Consider the following 6,501-nt stretch of genomic DNA (forward strand, 5'->3'; position numbering starts at 1 on the left):
ATGAAGCCGTAGTCATTACTAAGGCCTGCTGCAAGCTTCCTGGTGTGTTTAATAGGGTAATTCTGTACCTGCCCCTACCCGGAGACAGTGATGGAGTGTATGCCAAAGAGCAGGTGATGCATAATCACCTATTTTGTGTGCACTAAAGACAAGGGAGATTTGGAGTGGGGGTGGGGAGCAAGTTCCATATGGAAGCTAAATGTTCTTCTTCTTTGTTGTTGTTGCTGTTGTTGTTGTTGTTTTCTTCTTCATAAGGGGTGTTTTCTAATGATAATTTTGAAGGAGACAATGGACCCCTTTAGATAGATCAGCTCACAGCAATATGCATCTAATGAGAAATGGGTGAATTAAAACTGTGAATATTCAAAAAATTCCAACATGTATACCATTTCCTTTTCCTTTGAGGGCAATTGATTTAATTTTTAAAAATTTATTGATGGTTTTATGCCTTTCTTTTTTTCCCCTCCCAGTCACTTCCCAGTGTCCTTCCAACTGCCAAATTGTCCCATGCAGCAAAGAAAAACATTTAAGCAAAAACAATTGACAAAAAACATCTGTCAATGTGTGCAATCTTCTGTACCCATAATCCCCCTTTCTCTCTAACAAGACGAGGGAAAAAGTGCAATAGATTTTCAGCCAAACAACTTGATAAGTCAACATATTTGAAAGCCTTTTGATCTGATGCTAATATCAGCTAAGAAAAAAAAAACAAAACAGCACAGAATTTAGGGGAATGCCCTTGGTGTCAGGAAGAACCTTGGGCTAGTCCTTGGTCAAATTCATATCTGCAACTCATCTGTGACTTATAGTCTTAGGGAGGTTAAATGACTCGCCTATAGCTACACAGCTAGTATATTTCAGAGGCAGGACTTGACCAAGGTTCTTCCTGATATCCAAGGTCATTCCCCTAAACACTGCATTGGATTTTTTTTCTTAGCTGATTATCAGCATCAGATCAGAAAACCAACTAGTTGTATGGCTACAGGCAAGTCATTTAACCTCCCTAAGACTCTAAGTCACAGGTGAGCTGCAGGTATGAATCAGTGGAGGGAGTTTCAACTATACTGATAAACAAAAAATTGCCATCAAAGCCTCAGTTAGTCCTGATTGCTACCTCTGTTGACATTTTCTAATGACACCCACTAACCTCCCCAGCACCCACAATGCAAGTTGGATTATTCACATTACAAAATTCTTCCCTTTTCAAAATGAAAACCAGTGAACTTCCTTCTCTCTTTTTTTCTCTTCTTCCATCTTTCCTTCTTTCCTTCCTCCCATCCTTCCTTCTCTCCTCCCTCCCTACCTCCTTTCCTTCCTTCTTTCCCTTCTTCCTTCCTTCCTCCCTCCCTTCCTTCCTTTCTTCCTGTGCATTTAAAATAGGATTTGAGTTTCAGTGGTTCAACATGCACTTCCTCCCCCTTTCAGGAAAACCTCTGTTGCATAAAATGAGACATATTTGTCTCCCCAATACTAAAAAATCCAGGTTATTACAAGTAACCAAATTGCTAATTTTTTCATGGATGTTAGGCATTTTTCAGAATCACACTGTCCTTTTGAAACATCTATGTTCGGCTAAGTTAACAATGTCTGCATGAAGCTCTGGAACATAGAGTGGCAACTGTACTGGGAGAGACCACTAGGTCCCAACCCTACTTCTGCAATTATAAGGAGCCATGACCTTGAACAAGTCCCTTCCCTTCTCTGGAACTCCTCGGTTTCCTCTCTATAAACTTGATCTCTGAGGTCCTCCCCAGCACTGACATCTTTGGCAGGATCCTTGTCCCATAGAGAACTTCACAGATATTTAGATACCTTCCTCCCCCATTCCCCCTTTTCCTCATAGTCTCACTCTGATTCAGTTGATGTGAATGAGAGGCCTTCTGTATAATCAGTAATCATTTCTGTGACAATAATTTCTTTTGTATTTCATTCAATTTTCCAAGTCCCTAAACTTGGTTGGCACTGAATTTTTTTTCTCTTTAAATATTGATGGAATCATAGACTTAGAGCTGGAAGTCCTTAGAGGCCATCTGGTCTAACTCTCTCATTTATAGATACATTGACACTCAGAGAAAATTAAGTTACTTGCCCAAGGTCACACAGGTAATGAACGGCAAAGCTGGGATTTGAATTCAGGTCTTATGATTCCACATTCAGTGTTCAAAATTCAGTACTGTTTCCATTGTGTCCCAAGACCTTTCCTTGGGCTTTGCCAATAGAATGTTGCCTTCATGAGGCCTTGGTATCCCCAGCACCTAGAACTTAGCACAGTGCTTGGAACATAGTAGGTGGTCAATAAATGCTTGTTGATTTCTTAATTATTCCCAGAAGTCTGGATTAGGAGAAATGCATGGAAGTTGCTGAGAGAAAGATTTCACTGCCTGTAAGAAAGACTTAACAACTAGAGCTGTCTCAAAGTGGAACGGACTTGTTTAGGGAGGCAGGTGTCTCCCTCTCACGGGAGGTCTTCAAGCAGAGGTAGGATATGTCATACACATACCTGTCAGGTATGTGATAGTGGACATTCCTTTCATATATGGGTTGGAGTAGACAACCTCCCAGCTCTGTTTCAACTTGGAGCCTCTTGGATTTCCATTGGTCCCTGTTCAATTTCCTTCTTGCCTTTCAATAAACATCTCTCAGGGTGCAGAGGAAGGTTCTTTGTAGAGCATCATGCAGAAAAATTTCAAAAACTCCAAGGCAACTCAATTTTTCAGTGACCATCAAATAAATGTTCCCTGGCTCCCTCTCCTGAGGGTCATTCTTGTCCATTCCCTTTGCTACGTCTCTCCTGCTCCAAAGAAGTACACCTAGAATTGCCTCCACACAAAGTCCTATGAAAAACCCAAGCAAAAGCTGGCAGGAGGGAGATATACAGTCTTTTTCTCTGTGAGGAACATTTTTTAATTTCCTTTAGACCAAATGCATGAGCATGTTTGGAAATAAAAGCTGTAGCTGTGATCAAAATGAACCAGCCTCCTCGGGATATCACAAATCAACAGGGCCTGCTGATGTAATCCATTAAATGCTTAATGTGGATTTTGACATGAATGAAAAAGCATTTATTATGGTTTCAAACCCTGTTTTTCTTCTCTTCTCTAGGGATGCCTGTTTTTCAGTTCCCAGAGAGTAAAGCAAATAGTTTGACTCTGCTGAATGGTGCCAGCCAGTCTCTGCATATGGCTGCCATCTTGGTAAAGCTAAAATGTGATACATGGTACTCCATCTCTGGAAAAGCTTACTATGGTGGGGAAACAGTCTGCTAGAAGCTATTCCTCCATATCATAGCATAGTCATTCATACCTTCTGTCAGGAGAATTCTAAAAGAAGCTGAATCTGGCATCAATAGCCAACATGTATACATGTGTTTGCTTTTTTTTTTTTTTAACCAGATATATGATTTCATTGGTGGATGGAACTCCCAGGGAGGATATCCCCTCTACCAATGCAGAGTACAGAAGTACTCCAATTTATAGTCTTAAATAAGAGTTGCCAGGGGATCAGCTTGCCCAGGGTTGCACAGCAAGTATATTTGGGAGGCAGGTATTAAGCCCAGGTCTTCCTAATTCCAAGGCGAGCCCTCTAGCCACTATGGCACACTGTTCCTATGTGTATGCTTCCAAGAGTTTAATCCTAGAATTTCAGAGTTCAAAGGGAGTTCAGAGGTCACTCATTCCAACCCTTTACCTGACCTAAAATCCCCTGTATAACATCCCTCTTAAGTGGTTTCCCAACCTCTGCTCAAAGACCTTCAGCAAGGGAGAAATTGTCCCGAGACCGCCCATTCCGCTTTTGGACATCTCTTTCTATTAAGTTTTTCCTTTTACTGGGATACCCACGCCAACCAACCAACCAATCAATCACCAAGTAAGCTCCTACTGCGTACTAGGCACGGTGTGCAATGTGCTTCTTTGTAACATCTAACCATTGCTCCTAGTCCTCTTTCTCTTTGGAGTCAAGCAGAACCACAATCCGATACCAATGGGACTAATATTTCAGCCAGGAGATAGCACTGGTAAGCATCCAAGGTACCATCATTAAAATGAACTATGGGCACCTTCCATCCCAAAACCAGGCATTCCAGTCAACAGTTTAGCTTATGGTAATTAGTAATAGCATACGGTACTTTCCCATCAGTCACAGCTCGCAAAACTCAGTGATTTAGGAATAATGCACACTCAAAAGACGCATCATCTTTAAAATCCTCATAACAAAGTCCCAAGATCAGAAGGTCATGGAATAAGAGCTAGGAGGAACCTCAGAGGCCACTGAATCCAGCCTTTCTCAATTTATAAATTATAATTATAATTATAAACTTATAAATTGAGAAAGCTGAGGCCCAGAGAAGAGAAGGGACTTGTCCAGGATCACACGTAGGATTACAGCCCAAACGCTGGAAGGGACCTCAGAGGCCATCTAGTTCATCTCCATTATTTTACAGAGGAAGAAACTGAGACCCAGGGAGAGGCAATGATTTGTCCAAGGTCACCCACATAGTGAGGGGCCGAGCCCATGTTTGAATCCAGAGGCCTGTGACTCCAAAGCCACTGGGTTGCTTCCATAAGACAATAACTAGGGCTTTTTACAAAACAGTTTTAAATATATTTTGATAAAAGCAAGGAAAACTTTCTCTGATCTATTTACTGTCATGTTTGTTGTTCAGTCATTTCAGTCATATCTGACTCTCTGTGTCCCCATTTGGGGTTTTCTTGGCAAAGATACTGGAGTGGTTTGTCATTTCCTTCTCCAGTTCATTTTACAGACGAGGAAACTGAGGCAAACAGGGTGAAGTGACTTGCTCAGGGTCACTCAGCTAATAAGTGTCTGAGTCAAATTTGAACTCAGGTCTTCTTGACTCCAAGGTCAGCACTCTATCCACTGAAGTGCCACCTAGCTTCTTATCACTGTCATAGGAAGCAAGAATTATCTATCAATCAACAAGTATTTATTAAGTATCGACTAGGTGCTGGGCACTGTGCTAAGCATTGGGGGATACAAGAACAAAACAAAAAAGCCCCCGAACTGGAAACAGTTCTTGTCCTCAGGGAGTTTACATCCTATTAGGGAGACAATTATCCTCCCTCCCCCCCCCCCCCCCCAAACGATTTCAATCACTGTTAGGGAGATGGTTTTGCAAGTGCACACAGGAAGACCTTAAAACTCAGTATGCTGCGCAGCAGGCAAACAGTCCATTGATCCAAGGAAAAATTCTCATTACTGGGATTAGGAATCCTCTTGACAGTCTCCAAGGGATTGATTGCATAGCCCTTGAAAGAGTGAATGTCGTTATAGCTATGCATTTAAAAGTAGGCAGTAATAGGATAGTATGCTAATAGGCGGCGGGGCCATTGTGACTTGAGATAATTACAGAGCAAAAAAGCAAACTGTATCTGTATCTGTCTGAGTGAAAGGGGATGGGTGGAAACATCTGTTTCTTCGGCTGCGCACACCGTTTAGGCACGCTGAAACAATTAAGTCACATCTAGGGCTGCATTAAAGGGAATGTCCTCAGTGTTTGAATCCAGAGCAGAAACAATTTGCTTCTTGCACTTACTTAACCCCAAACCATTCTTTTGTCAGCCTTGGGGGATACTTAACAAGTAAACCATAAGATGCATAATAAATCTGGAAAGTCATCACTGTTTACAATATTAATGAATATTTTGTTTGAAAGTAAGCAGGGAATGAGATCCTTTTTAAAAAAAAATCCTGATATCACTAATGTACTTCTGACGACTTTTGTTTCCATGTTCTCATTCATTTCCTGCAGATACTCAGAGCTGCCATTCACACATAATAATAATGTATCTCTATGGAAATCATCAATTTGTGATGTTTAGGGATCACTAGGACAGAACGGAGACAGGAATGCAACAGCCTTCCTTATCTTGGGGGTGAGGATGGTGACATAGAAAGTCAGTTTCAGTGACTTAAATGGTGTTAGTTTAGTGAGTTGCAGCATTGGGCTAATTTGGCCAAGGTTAGTGGTTAGATACTGAGATGGGCTAATTAGCAGCACATTAAGAAAATCTCTGTTGGAAAACCACAGACCAAAAAAGAAAGAAAAAAAAGCCTTTAGTACTGGCCAGCCAGCTTAGAAAAACAGACCACTGATCACAGTTGGTTTCTCTACTCTCTGATTTCTTCCTGTGTGTGACTCTTCGGGATACTGAAATAATGAGGCAGACACTGTACTTTTTGCTTTCTAATGCTCAAGTTTACTCAAGAAAGAACACACAATGAAAGTCAGGATACTCCTATGGAGGTGCTCATGATGGCCTCTTAGCAACTGGCCCATGGGCAGCTTCTCAGGTCTCCACAGCCTCAAGGAGACACATAAGGCCTACCCCCAATAGACCAGCTTGTAGCAGGTGGGTTCTTATCAAGTCTGGGAAGACCCTCAGGGCTTCTTTCGGGGTTCTTTGATAGGTTTATATTACTTGTTCCCAAGTGAAGTTTGACTGCATGGATACAGCCTTAATCATTACTTGGAGGACAAAT

The sequence above is a fragment of the Vombatus ursinus genome, unplaced genomic scaffold, assembly GCF_900497805.2.
Source record: "Vombatus ursinus unplaced genomic scaffold, bare-nosed wombat genome assembly UNPS02014982.1, whole genome shotgun sequence".
NCBI classification, from domain to species: Eukaryota; Metazoa; Chordata; class Mammalia; order Diprotodontia; family Vombatidae; genus Vombatus; species Vombatus ursinus.